We start from the raw sequence: 15,476 nt of genomic DNA on the forward strand, positions 1-15,476 counted from the left end.
GCAAAATGTAAGTAGAGCTACCAAACCCCATAAAGATAGATATTTGCACAGTGGCGTAACCAGAGGGGGTCGAGCGGGGCACATGTCCTGGACTTGGACCCGGCGGTTGGGGGCACCGCCCAACGCTGTCCAGGTCAATCTGGTCCGAAGTAGTGTAGTACATTCAGTACTACCAGGCAGCAGTGTGTTTGTTTAACAGTTATTGTGTAGTGCAGGGGTGGCCAAAACGTTGATAGCGATCCGACGGTTGACCGCAGACATGCGACAATTTGATCGTGGTGGACATCTGGGAGCAGCCAGCAGCAGCCAATAAGAGTCAGGCAGATTCTTATTGACTGCTGCACCCAGGGCCGGCTCCGGGCTGGAGAGGCGCCGCTGCTGCCTACTCCATTTGCCCGGTGACATTTTTTTACCAACGGGCACCCGTCAGTTTCTTCCCTGCAGTGGTAGCCGGAAGCTGGAGCTCACTCCTGAGCTCCGCCTTCGGCTCCCGCAGTGGGTGAAAGGCAAGACATCATTATGTCTCTCCCATAGTGCCGAGCGGGAGGAGCAGTAGGACGGCGGCAGACGCAGGAGTGGAGATTCAGGTAAATATGGCATTTTGTGTGTGTGTGTGTCTGTCTGTTATGTGTAAGGGGCACTACTAGTGGCTGGGGGCACTGCATAAGGGGCACTACTACAGGAGTCGTTGCATAAGGGGCACTACTACTGGGGCATTGCATAAAGGGCACTGCTACTGGAGGCACAGCATAAGGGGCACTACTACCAGGGGAGTAGCAAGGGTGGTTCCAGTGGAGCAAGAGCTCTGGGCACCAAAATGGACAGGGGGCGCCATCCAGGGTTCCGGAATTCATGGGGTGCTGCACAGTGTGACGGCCACCTGTTAGTTTTATATCGGTTTGTTTGCTCTATATCCTAAATAAGGATATATATATTATATATATATATATATATATATATTCAGCAGCGGTGGCACTCGGATCAATAATCAGCCAACAACAGCAGGTAAATATTTACCTGCTGTTGTTGGCTGATTATTGATCCGAGTGCCACCGCTGCTGCTGTATACATTTTTGGGTTCTCATGTGGATCCCTTATCGGGAGGCACCGGAGCCATTGCTGGACTGTTGCCGGAGTGCCGTCCTATTTGGAGTGATTATATATATATATATATATATACACATAAATACAAAAAACAAATCTCAATAATGATTAATATTTTCAATTGTGGTGTTGGGATATAAAATTAAAAATGGGATTTTCTCTTCCACAGTAGTATGCTCAATTTATATGTCACCATCTTTGCTGCTCATCCGCACATTTACAGAGGGTGGTGCAGAAATGGTGGGATGAGGCTTCTCTAAGAGTACAGTGTCAGCAATCAGACTCACACATACCACTCATGGACACAGAATCTCCTTGGGTATTTGTGTACACACAATTAGTTCATCATCCTTAGTTTAGTTTTGGTGAACTGATTTGCCTGTTTTAGAAGTGGCACATGCAGACTTAGAGGGAAAAGATGTTAGACCCGGCTTCCACAATAGGCATTTTAGTGCATGAAACAGCAGTAGCAGGACCACCACTTGCAAAGGAAGGCCATGGCTTGAACCTTTCCTTACCACTGAGTGTGGTGTATAGAATGTTGGTAATCTTACATTTTTCAGCAGTAACTGTTTCCTGTCTTGTTAGAGTTGATGTTTTCTTTAACATTGTGAAATATTGTTTAGATTTCAGGTGCCCTTTCTTAAACTTTATTTCCCCTGGACCACCTTTAGTAGATGTTGAAGTACTACCATGACTGCTGGCAGCAGCCGCAACATTAGTACTGGGTTGCTGCTTCTGCTCTTCCATCTACTGATCCATTTCTCCTCACAGCACATCTAGTAAAAGGGTGGCACCCTAATGACATTATATTTTTAACCACAAACATTTCCTATTCACATTTTTTAATAGTACCTTAAGGCCCTGAACACACAACAAACTGCCTTAGCACTCCCAGTGTAAGCCAAGTCGCACCCTAATAATGGTGTTATATTTTTTAACACACGTTATATATTATTAATATGTTTTAAGTGTGTCTGGAGGCCCTGAACACACAATAAACTGCCTCACAGTGTCCCTAGTATAAGCCGTATGGCATCCTAATAATTACATTATATTTTTTAACAAGTAAGTTTTCTATTAAAAGATTTTAACTGTGCCTTAAAACAACAAACTGCCTCACAGCACTCCAAGTGGATGCAATTGGAAAGCCGGCTGATGTTAGCCTGACAGCTGGCTTCCCGACTGCATTATCCCGGCGAGGGTTAAATGACATCCGTCTAAATCTAGATGCCTGTCATTTTTCTGACGCTGGGAGACCAGCGCCCGGCATCCCGATCGAAGGGATGCCGGGCGCCGCCAGCGGACAGCTGCGGGGGGGGGAGGGTTAGGCTAGGGGGAGGGAGGGTTAGGGTTAGGTATCCCCGGGGGGAGGTTAGGGTTAGGCACCCCCCTGGGTGACTTAGGTTTACGCAGCAGGGAAGGGGAGGGTTAGGCACTTAGAGGGGGGATTAGGGTTAGGCACAGGGAGGGAGGTTAGGGTTAGGCACCCCTAAGGAGGGTTAGGGTTAGGGGGGTTAGGTTAGTAGATACTTACATTAGGACGATCGGGATTTCCAGCGCTGTCGGGCTTCCGCTGCCGGACTCTGCTGTTTTATCGCGCTGCTGCTGCCGGGGATTCGAACTCCCAGCCATGCGGCCACCGGGATATCATACCGATTCCGCTCCAAGAATAAGTGTTCTAATGAAAACATTAAAAAGTGCTCCTACAGTGCCCCTTTGACATAGTGCTCCTAATCCTTTTATTTTTTTAAAGTGCCCCAGGGAACATTTTATTAGTATCAAGCACAGTGCTGTTTTCCACTCCTATGGCATTTCTTTTGTGCCTCACAGAGTGCTGCAGCCAGCCCAAAGCACACAGTGCCTCTGACTTTAACAGTATTCCCAAATTAGTATTATTTTCATACAAAGTGCCCAATACCCACACCCTCTCCCTCCGGTATCCAGTGTGAAATGGCGCCCAATCGCGATGGAGGGACTTTAATATGCAATCCAAAACATGCAAGATCCAATGCAGGGAAGATTACATTTTGGGCAGTTTTGAGATCCAAACACGGCGGGAAAACTCGAGCCCCGGCTCAGTTCGACTCGGAGCCCCTATGTTTAGGTTCAATTGTGTTTTATTTCAAGAATCCTAAACCGCACATCTCTAATAAATAGGAAAGTTTTGCCATTAATCGTTGTCAATGCTCACATGCACAGTATATGGGCAGTTTTCTGAACTTATATCCACACCCCATATTACCATAAATTAGAATCCCACCTAGCAGGTGATTGTCTACTGTGTCCCAGAATGTGCATACCTTGCTCCTATACCCAATACTGTGCTACTGAACTAGGCTTCTTGTTTGATTACTCTTCTACCTGCTACTACCTCGTGGATTTTTGTGTACAACCTGGCTCTGTTTACCTAAACTGTTGCCTGTTGCTACTTTAGTACTCTAGTCTTAGATTTAAGTTTTCAACTTTTTATTAAATACCATATCTGTTGCATTCTTCGCATAGACCCTTCTTAATACTATATAAACGTATCTAATAAAGAAACTGCCAATGAGGGTTGGCTTAAAAAGATTATGATCACATTTATTTTTACTAGGGGTGTGCACCGGCCACTTTTCGTGTTTTGTGTTTTGGTTTTGGATCTGGATCTTTCTTCGTGTTTTGGATCTGGATTGGTTTTGCCAAAACCACCCTTCCGTGTTTTGGGTTCTGGGTTTTGTGTTTTGGATCTGTATTTTTTTGAAAAAAAGCATAAAAACAGCTAAAATCACAGAATTTGTAGGTTTTTCTGCTCCTATGCTATTATTAACCTCAATAACCTTAATTTCCACTCATTTCCAGTCTATTCTGAATACCTCACACCTCACAATAGTGTTTTTATGTCCAAAAGGTTGCACCGAGGTAGCTGGATGACTATGCTAAGCGACACGAGTGGGCGGCACAAACACGTGACCCATCTAGGCGTGAAACTGCAGTGGCAGACAGGATGGCATTGAAAAACTAGGCCCCAAACTGTACATAATGCAAAGAAAAAAAAGAGGTGCAAGATGGAATTGTCCTTGGGCCCTCCCACCCACCCTTATGTTGTATAAACAGGACATGCACACTTTAACAAACCAATCATTTCAGCGCCAGGGTCTGCCACACAACTGTGGCTGAAATGATTGGTTCATTTGGGCCCCCACAAAACAAGCTGGCAATTTATCTGTCCCTGCACAAACTGGCTCTACGGAGGCAAGATGTCATCCTCATCCTCCTCATCCACCGATTCCTCACCCTCTTCAGTGTGTTCATCCTCATCCTCACAGAGTATTAATTCGTCCCTGCTGGAACCACAGGTCCCTCTGTACGTTCTGGAGGCTGGTCTCCCTGGAAGAGTTGATAATTCATTTTATGAACATCATCTTCTCCACATTTTGTGGAAGCAACCTCCTACGCCTTTCGCTGACAAGGTTCCCGGCTGCACTAAACACTCTTTCGGAGTACACACTGGAGGGGGGGCAACTCTGGTAAAATAGAGCCAGTTTGTACAGGGACCTCCAAATTGCTTCTTTTTCCTGCCAGTACAGGTACGGACTGTCTGACATGCCTACTTGGATGCTGTCACCGATGTAATCCTTTAACAGACAGAGGCATGCTTGTCGCTGCTGCTTTGAGGATTCAAGTGCGGCTACAGCCCACACAATTCACAAAGACAGAAAAAAAAAAAGAATATTTTTATTGTTTGTGGAGCACACTTTGAGGGTTACACCACCCTTTAACAGACAGACGCACGCTTGTCGCTGCTGCTTTGAGGATGCAAGTGCGGCTACAGCCCACACAATTCACAAAGACAGAAAAAAGAAGAAGAATATTTTTATTGTTTGTGTAGCACACTTTGAGGGTGTCACCACCCTTTAACAGACAGACGCACGCTTGTCGCTGCTGCTTTAAGGATGCAGGTGCGGCTACAGCCCACACATTTCACAAAGACCGAAAAAAAAAGAACAATATTTTAATTGTTTGTGTAGCACACTTTGAGGGTGTCACCACCCTTTAACAGACAGACGCACGCTTGTCGCTGCTGCTTTAAGGATGCAGGTGCGGCTACAGCCCACACAATTCACAAAGACAGAAAAAAGAAGAATATTTTTATTGTTTGTGTAGCACACTTTGAGGGTGTCACCACCCTTTAACAGACAGACGCACGCTTGTCGCTGCTGCTTTGAGGATGCAAGTGCGGCTACATCGCACACAAGTCACAAACACATTAAAAAAATAGTTTTTTATTTTTTGGAGCACTTTGAGAGTTACACCACCCTTTAACAGACAGACGCACGCTTGTCGCTGCTGCTTTAAGGATGCAGGTGCGGCTACAGCCCACACATTTCACAAAGACCGAAAAAAAAAGAACAATATTTTAATTGTTTGTGTAGAACACTTTGAGGTGTCACCACCCTTTAACAGACAGACGCACGCTTGTCGCTGCTGCTTTAAGGATGCAGGTGCGGCTACAGCCCACACAATTCACATAGACAGAAAAAAGAAGAAGAATATTTTTATTGTTTGTGTAGCACACTTTGAGGGTGTCACCACCCTTTAACAGACAGACGCACGCTTGTCGCTGCTGCTTTAAGGATGCAGGTGCGGCTACAGCCCACACAATTCACATAGACAGAAAAAAGAAGAAGAATATTTTTATTGTTTGTGTAGCACACTTTGAGTGTGTCACCACCCTTTAACAGACAGACGCACGCTTGTCGCTGCTGCTTTAAGGATGCAGGTGCGGCTACAGCCCACACATTTCACAAAGACCAAAAAAAAAAGAACAATATTTTAATTGTTTGTGTAGCACACTTTGAGGGTGTCACCACCCTTCAACAGACAGACACACGCTTGTCGCTGCTGCTTTAAGGATGCAGGTGCGGCTACAGCCCACACAATTCACAAAGACAGAAAAAATAACAATATTTTAATTGTTTGTGTAGCACACTTTGAGGGTGTCACCACCCTTTAACAGACAGACGCACGCTTGTCGCTGCTGCTTTAAGGATGCAGGTGCGGCTACAGCCCACACAATTCACAAAGACAGAAAAAAGCAGAAGAATATTTTTATTGTTTGAGTAGCACACTTTGAGGGTGTCACCACCCTTTAACAGACAGACGCACGCTTGTCGCTGCTGCTTTAAGGATGCAGGTGCGGCTACAGCCCACACATTTCACAAAGACCGAAAAAAAAAGAACAATATTTTAATTGTTTGTGTAGCACACTTTGAGGGTGTCACCACCCTTTAACAGACAGACGCACGCTTGTCGCTGCTGCTTTGAGGATGCAAGTGCGGCTACATCGCACACAAGTCACAAACACATTAAAAAAATAGTTTTTTATTTTTTGGAGCACTTTGAGAGTTACACCACCCTTTAACAGACAGACGCACGCTTGTCGCTGCTGCTTTAAGGATGCAGGTGCAGCTACAGCCCACACAATTCACAAAGACAGAAAAAAGAAGAAGAATATTTTTACTGTTTGTGTAGCACACTTTGAGGGTGTCACCACCCTTTAACAGACAGACGCACGCTTGTCGCTGCTGCTTTAAGGATGCAGGTGCGGCTACAGCCCACACATTTCACAAAGACAAAAAAAAAAGAACAATATTTTAATTGTTTGTGTAGCACACTTTGAGGGTGTCACCACCCTTTAACAGACAGACGCACGCTTGTCGCTGCTGCTTTAAGGATGCAGGTGCGGCTACAGCCCACACAATTCACAAAGACAGAAAAAAGAAGAAGAATATTTTTATTGTTTGTGTAGCACACTTTGAGGGTGTCACCACCCTTTAACAGACAGACGCACGCTTGTCGCTGCTGCTTTAAGGATGCAGGTGCGGCTACAGCCCACACAATTCACAAAGACAGAAAAAAAAAAAGAATATTTTTATTGTTTGTGGAGCACACTTTGAGGGTTACACCACCCTTTAACAGACAGACGCACGCTTGTCGCTGCTGCTTTGAGGATGCAAGTGCGGCTACAGCCCACACAATTCACAAAGACAGAAAAAAGAAGAAGAATATTTTTATTGTTTGTGTAGCACACTTTGAGGGTGTCACCACCCTTTCACAGACAGACGCACGCTTGTCGCTGCTGCTTTAAGGATGCAGGTGCGGCTACAGCCCACACATTTCACAAAGACCGAAAAAAAAAGAACAATATTTTAATTGTTTGTGTAGCACACTTTGAGGGTGTCACCACCCTTTAACAGACAGACGCACGCTTGTCGCTGCTGCTTTAAGGATGCAGGTGCGGCTACAGCCCACACAATTCACAAAGACAGAAAAAAGAAGAAGAATATTTTTATTGTTTGTGTAGCACACTTTGAGGGTGTCACCACCCTTTAACAGACAGACGCACGCTTGTCGCTGCTGCTTTGAGGATGCAAGTGCGGCTACATCGCACACAAGTCACAAACACATTAAAAAAATAGTTTTTTATTTTTTTGGAGCACTTTGAGAGTTACACCACCCTTTAACAGACAGACGCACGCTTGTCGCTGCTGCTTTAAGGATGCAGGTGCGGCTACAGCCCACACATTTCACAAAGACCGAAAAAAAAAGAACAATATTTTAATTGTTTGTGTAGAACACTTTGAGGTGTCACCACCCTTTAACAGACAGACGCACGCTTGTCGCTGCTGCTTTAAGGATGCAGGTGCGGCTACAGCCCACACAATTCACATAGACAGAAAAAAGAAGAAGAATATTTTTATTGTTTGTGTAGCACACTTTGAGGGTGTCACCACCCTTTAACAGACAGACGCACGCTTGTCGCTGCTGCTTTAAGGATGCAGGTGCGGCTACAGCCCACACAATTCACATAGACAGAAAAAAGAAGAATATTTTTATTGTTTGTGTAGCACACTTTGAGGGTGTCACCACCCTTTAACAGACAGACGCACGCTTGTCACTGCTGCTTTAAGGATGCAGGTGCGGCTACAGCCCACACATTTCACAAAGACCAAAAAAAAAAGAACAATATTTTAATTGTTTGTGTAGCACACTTTGAGGGTGTCACCACCCTTTAACAGACAGACACACGCTTGTCGCTGCTGCTTTAAGGATGCAGGTGCGGCTACAGCCCACACAATTCACAAAGACAGAAAAAATAACAATATTTTAATTGTTTGTGTAGCACACTTTGAGGGTGTCACCACCCTTTAACAGACAGACGCACGCTTGTCGCTGCTGCTTTAAGGATGCAGGTGCGGCTACAGCCCACACAATTCACAAAGACAGAAAAAAGCAGAAGAATATTTTTATTGTTTGTGTAGCACACTTTGAGGGTGTCACCACCCTTTAACAGACAGACGCACGCTTGTCGCTGCTGCTTTAAGGATGCAGGTGCGGCTACAGCCCACACATTTCACAAAGACCGAAAAAAAAAGAACAATATTTTAATTGTTTGTGTAGCACACTTTGAGGGTGTCACCACCCTTTAACAGACAGACGCACGCTTGTCGCTGCTGCTTTGAGGATGCAAGTGCGGCTACATCGCACACAAGTCACAAACACATTAAAAAAATAGTTTTTTATTTTTTGGAGCACTTTGAGAGTTACACCACCCTTTAACAGACAGACGCACGCTTGTCGCTGCTGCTTTAAGGATGCAGGTGTGGCTACAGCCCACACAATTCACAAAGACAGAAAAAAGAAGAAGAATATTTTTATTGTTTGTGTAGCACACTTTGAGGGTGTCACCACCCTTTAACAGACAGACGCACACTTGTCGCTGCTGCTTTAAGGATGCAGGTGCGGCTACAGCCCACACATTTCACAAAGACCGAAAAAAAAAGAACAATATTTTAATTGTTTGTGTAGCACACTTTGAGGGTGTCACCACCCTTTAACAGACAGACGCACGCTTGTCGCTGCTGCTTTAAGGATGCAGGTGCGGCTACAGCCCACACAATTCACAAAGACAGAAAAAAGAAGAAGAATATTTTTATTGTTTGTGTAGCACACTTTGAGGGTGTCACCACCCTTTAACAGACAGACGCACGCTTGTCGCTGCTGCTTTAAGGATGCAGGTGCGGCTACAGCCCACACAATTCACAAAGACAGAAAAAAAAAAGAATATTTTTATTGTTTGTGGAGCACACTTTGAGGGTTACACCACCCTTTAACAGACAGACGCACGCTTGTCGCTGCTGCTTTGAGGATGCAAGTGCGGCTACAGCCCACACAATTCACAAAGACAGAAAAAAGAAGAAGAATATTTTTATTGTTTGTGTAGCACACTTTGAGGGTGTCACCACCCTTTAACAGACAGACGCACGCTTGTCGCTGCTGCTTTAAGGATGCAGGTGCGGCTACAGCCCACACATTTCACAAAGACCGAAAAAAAAAGAACAATATTTTAATTGTTTGTGTAGCACACTTTGAGGGTGTCACCACCCTTTAACAGACAGACGCACGCTTGTCGCTGCTGCTTTAAGGATGCAGGTGCGGCTACAGCCCACACAATTCACAAAGACAGAAAAAAGAAGAATATTTTTATTGTTTGTGTAGCACACTTTGAGGGTGTCACCACCCTTTAACAGACAGACGCACGCTTGTCGCTGCTGCTTTGAGGATGCAAGTGCGGCTACATCGCACACAAGTCACAAACACATTAAAAAAATAGTTTTTTATTTTTTGGAGCACTTTGAGAGTTACACCACCCTTTAACAGACAGACGCACGCTTGTCGCTGCTGCTTTAAGGATGCAGGAGCGGCTACAGCCCACACATTTCACAAAGACCGAAAAAAAAAGAACAATATTTTAATTGTTTGTGTAGAACACTTTGAGGTGTCACCACCCTTTAACAGACAGACGCACGCTTGTCGCTGCTGCTTTAAGGATGCAGGTGCGGCTACAGCCCACACAATTCACATAGACAGAAAAAAGAAGAAGAATATTTTTATTGTTTGTGTAGCACACTTTGAGGGTGTCACCACCCTTTAACAGACAGACGCACGCTTGTCGCTGCTGCTTTAAGGATGCAGGTGCGGCTACAGCCCACACAATTCACATAGACAGAAAAAAGAAGAAGAATATTTTTATTGTTTGTGTAGCACACTTTGAGGGTGTCACCACCCTTTAACAGACAGACGCACGCTTGTCGCTGCTGCTTTAAGGATGCAGGTGCGGCTACAGCCCACACATTTCACAAAGACCAAAAAAAAAAGAACAATATTTTAATTGTTTGTGTAGCACACTTTGAGGGTGTCACCACCCTTTAACAGACAGACACACGCATGTCGCTGCTGCTTTAAGGATGCAGGTGCGGCTACAGCCCACACAATTCACAAAGACAGAAAAAAGAAGAAGAATATTTTTATTGTTTGTGTAGCACACTTTGAGGGTGTCACCACCCTTTAACAGACAGACGCACGCTTGTCGCTGCTGCTTTAAGGATGCAGGTGCGGCTACAGCCCACACAATTCACAAAGACAGAAAAAAAAAAAGAATATTTTTATTGTTTGTGGAGCACACTTTGAGGGTGTCACCACCCTTTAACAGACAGACGCACGCTTGTCGCTGCTGCTTTGAGGATGCAAGTGCGGCTACATCGCACACAAGTCACAAACACATTAAAAAAATAGTTTTTTATTTTTTTGGAGCACTTTGAGAGTTACACCACCCTTTAACAGACAGACGCACGCTTGTCGCTGCTGCTTTAAGGATGCAGGTGCGGCTACAGCCCACACATTTCACAAAGACCGAAAAAAAAAGAACAATATTTTAATTGTTTGTGTAGAACACTTTGAGGTGTCACCACCCTTTAACAGACAGACGCACGCTTGTCGCTGCTGCTTTAAGGATGCAGGTGCGGCTACAGCCCACACAATTCACATAGACAGAAAAAAGAAGAAGAATATTTTTATTGTTTGTGTAGCACACTTTGAGGGTGTCACCACCCTTTAACAGACAGACGCACGCTTGTCGCTGCTGCTTTAAGGATGCAGGTGCGGCTACAGCCCACACAATTCACATAGACAGAAAAAAGAAGAATATTTTTATTGTTTGTGTAGCACACTTTGAGGGTGTCACCACCCTTTAACAGACAGACGCACGCTTGTCGCTGCTGCTTTAAGGATGCAGGTGCGGCTACAGCCCACACATTTCACAAAGACCAAAAAAAAAAGAACAATATTTTAATTGTTTGTGTAGCACACTTTGAGGGTGTCACCACCCTTTAACAGACAGACACACGCTTGTCGCTGCTGCTTTAAGGATGCAGGTGCGGCTACAGCCCACACAATTCACAAAGACAGAAAAAATAACAATATTTTAATTGTTTGTGTAGCACACTTTGAGGGTGTCACCACCCTTTAACAGACAGACGCACGCTTGTCGCTGCTGCTTTAAGGATGCAGGTGCGGCTACAGCCCACACAATTCACAAAGACAGAAAAAAGCAGAAGAATATTTTTATTGTTTGTGTAGCACACTTTGAGGGTGTCACCACCCTTTAACAGACAGACGCACGCTTGTCGCTGCTGCTTTAAGGATGCAGGTGCGGCTACAGCCCACACATTTCACAAAGACCGAAAAAAAAAGAACAATATTTTAATTGTTTGTGTAGCACACTTTGAGGGTGTCACCACCCTTTAACAGACAGACGCACGCTTGTCGCTGCTGCTTTGAGGATGCAAGTGCGGCTACATCGCACACAAGTCACAAACACATTAAAAAAATAGTTTTTTATTTTTTGGAGCACTTTGAGAGTTACACCACCCTTTAACAGACAGACGCACGCTTGTCGCTGCTGCTTTAAGGATGCAGGTGTGGCTACAGCCCACACAATTCACAAAGACAGAAAAAAGAAGAAGAATATTTTTATTGTTTGTGTAGCACACTTTGAGGGTGTCACCACCCTTTAACAGACAGACGCACACTTGTCGCTGCTGCTTTAAGGATGCAGGTGCGGCTACAGCCCACACATTTCACAAAGACCGAAAAAAAAAGAACAATATTTTAATTGTTTGTGTAGCACACTTTGAGGGTGTCACCACCCTTTAACAGACAGACGCACGCTTGTCGCTGCTGCTTTAAGGATGCAGGTGCGGCTACAGCCCACACAATTCACAAAGACAGAAAAAAGAAGAAGAATATTTTTATTGTTTGTGTAGCACACTTTGAGGGTGTCACCACCCTTTAACAGACAGACGCACGCTTGTCGCTGCTGCTTTAAGGATGCAGGTGCGGCTACAGCCCACACAATTCACAAAGACAGAAAAAAAAAAGAATATTTTTATTGTTTGTGGAGCACACTTTGAGGGTTACACCACCCTTTAACAGACAGACGCACGCTTGTCGCTGCTGCTTTGAGGATGCAAGTGCGGCTACAGCCCACACAATTCACAAAGACAGAAAAAAGAAGAAGAATATTTTTATTGTTTGTGTAGCACACTTTGAGGGTGTCACCACCCTTTAACAGACAGACGCACGCTTGTCGCTGCTGCTTTAAGGATGCAGGTGCGGCTACAGCCCACACATTTCACAAAGACCGAAAAAAAAAGAACAATATTTTAATTGTTTGTGTAGCACACTTTGAGGGTGTCACCACCCTTTAACAGACAGACGCACGCTTGTCGCTGCTGCTTTAAGGATGCAGGTGCGGCTACAGCCCACACAATTCACAAAGACAGAAAAAAGAAGAATATTTTTATTGTTTGTGTAGCACACTTTGAGGGTGTCACCACCCTTTAACAGACAGACGCACGCTTGTCGCTGCTGCTTTGAGGATGCAAGTGCGGCTACATCGCACACAAGTCACAAACACATTAAAAAAATAGTTTTTTATTTTTTGGAGCACTTTGAGAGTTACACCACCCTTTAACAGACAGACGCACGCTTGTCGCTGCTGCTTTAAGGATGCAGGTGCGGCTACAGCCCACACATTTCACAAAGACCGAAAAAAAAAGAACAATATTTTAATTGTTTGTGTAGAACACTTTGAGGTGTCACCACCCTTTAACAGACAGACGCACGCTTGTCGCTGCTGCTTTAAGGATGCAGGTGCGGCTACAGCCCACACAATTCACATAGACAGAAAAAAGAAGAAGAATATTTTTATTGTTTGTGTAGCACACTTTGAGGGTGTCACCACCCTTTAACAGACAGACGCACGCTTGTCGCTGCTGCTTTAAGGATGCAGGTGCGGCTACAGCCCACACAATTCACATAGACAGAAAAAAGAAGAAGAATATTTTTATTGTTTGTGTAGCACACTTTGAGGGTGTCACCACCCTTTAACAGACAGACGCACGCTTGTCGCTGCTGCTTTAAGGATGCAGGTGCGGCTACAGCCCACACATTTCACAAAGACCAAAAAAAAAAGAACAATATTTTAATTGTTTGTGTAGCACACTTTGAGGGTGTCACCACCCTTTAACAGACAGACACACGCATGTCGCTGCTGCTTTAAGGATGCAGGTGCGGCTACAGCCCACACAATTCACAAAGACAGAAAAAAGCAGAAGAATATTTTTATTGTTTGTGTAGCACACTTTGAGGGTGTCACCACCCTTTAACAGACAGACGCACGCTTGTCGCTGCTGCTTTAAGGATGCAGGTGCGGCTACAGCCCACACATTTCACAAAGACCGAAAAAAAAAGAAGAATATTTTTATTGTTTGTGTAGCACACTTTGAGGGTGTCACCACCCTTTAACAGACAGACGCACGCTTGTCGCTGCTGCTTTAAGGATGCAGGTGCGGCTACAGCCCACACATTTCACAAAGACCGAAAAAAAAAGAACAATATTTTAATTGTTTGTGTAGCACACTTTGAGGGTGTCACCACCCTTTAACAGACAGACGCACGCTTGTCGCTGCTGCTTTGAGGATGCAAGTGCGGCTACATCGCACACAAGTCACAAACACATTAAAAAATAGTTTTTTATTTTTTGGAGCACTTTGAGAGTTACACCACCCTTTAACAGACAGACGCACGCTTGTCGCTGATGCTTTAAGGATGCAGGTGCGGCTACAGCCCACACAATTCACAAAGACAGAAAAAAGAAGAAGAATATTTTTATTGTTTGTGTAGCACACTTTGAGGGTGTCACCACCCTTTAACAGACAGACGCACGCTTGTCGCTGCTGCTTTAAGGATGCAGGTGCGGCTACAGCCCACACATTTCACAAAGACCGAAAAAAAAAGAACAATATTTTAATTGTTTGTGTAGCACACTTTGAGGGTGTCACCACCTTTTAACAGACAGATGCACGCTTGTCGCTGCTGCTTTAAGGATGCAGGTGCGGCTACAGCCCACACAATTCACAAAGACAGAAAAAAGAAGAATATTTTTATTGTTTGTGTAGCACACTTTGAGGGTGTCACCACCCTTTAACAGACAGACATACGCTTGTCGCTGCTGCTTTGAGGATGCAAGTGCGGCTACATCGCACACAAGTCACAAACACATTAAAAAAATAGTTTTTTATTTTTTGGAGCACTTTGAGAGTTACACCACCCTTTAACAGACAGACGCACGCTTGTCGCTGCTGCTTTAAGGATGCAGGTGCGGCTACAGCCCACATATTTCACAAAGACCGAAAAAAAAAGAACAATATTTTAATTGTTTGTGTAGAACACTTTGAGGTGTCACCACCCTTTAACAGACAGACGCACGCTTGTCGCTGCTGCTTTAAGGATGCAGGTGCGGCTACAGCCCACACAATTCACATAGACAGAAAAAAGAAGAAGAATATTTTTATTGTTTGAGTAGCACACTTTGAGGGTGTCACCACCCTTTAACAGACAGACGCACGCTTGTCGCTGCTGCTTTAAGGATGCAGGTGCGGCTACAGCCCACACAATTCACATAGACAGAAAAAAGAAGAAGAATATTTTTATTGTTTGTGTAGCACACTTTGAGGGTGTCACCACCCTTTAACAGACAGACGCACGCTTGTCGCTGCTGCTTTAAGGATGGTAGGTGCGGCTACAGCCCACACATTTCACAAAGACCAAAAAAAAAAGAACAATATTTTAATTGTTTGTGTAGCACACTTTGAGGGTGTCACCACCCTTTAACAGACAGACGCACGCTTGTCGCTGCTGCTTTAAGGATGCAGGTGCGGCTACAGCCCACACAATTCACAAAGACAGAAAAAATAACAATATTTTAATTGTTTGTGTAGCACACTTTGAGGGTGTCACCACCCTTTAACAGACAGATGCACGCTTGTCGCTGCTGCTTTAAGGATGCAGGTGCGGCTACAGCCCACACAATTCACAAAGACAGAAAAAAGCAGAAGAATATTTTTATTGTTTGTGTAGCACACTTTGAGGGTGTCACCACCCTTTAACAGACAGACGCACGCTTGTCGCTGCTGCTTTAAGGATGC

The sequence above is a fragment of the Taudactylus pleione genome, unplaced genomic scaffold (genome assembly GCF_031769625.1).
Source record: "Taudactylus pleione unplaced genomic scaffold, aTauple2 ptg000935l, whole genome shotgun sequence".
Lineage (NCBI taxonomy): Eukaryota > Metazoa > Chordata > Amphibia > Anura > Myobatrachidae > Taudactylus > Taudactylus pleione.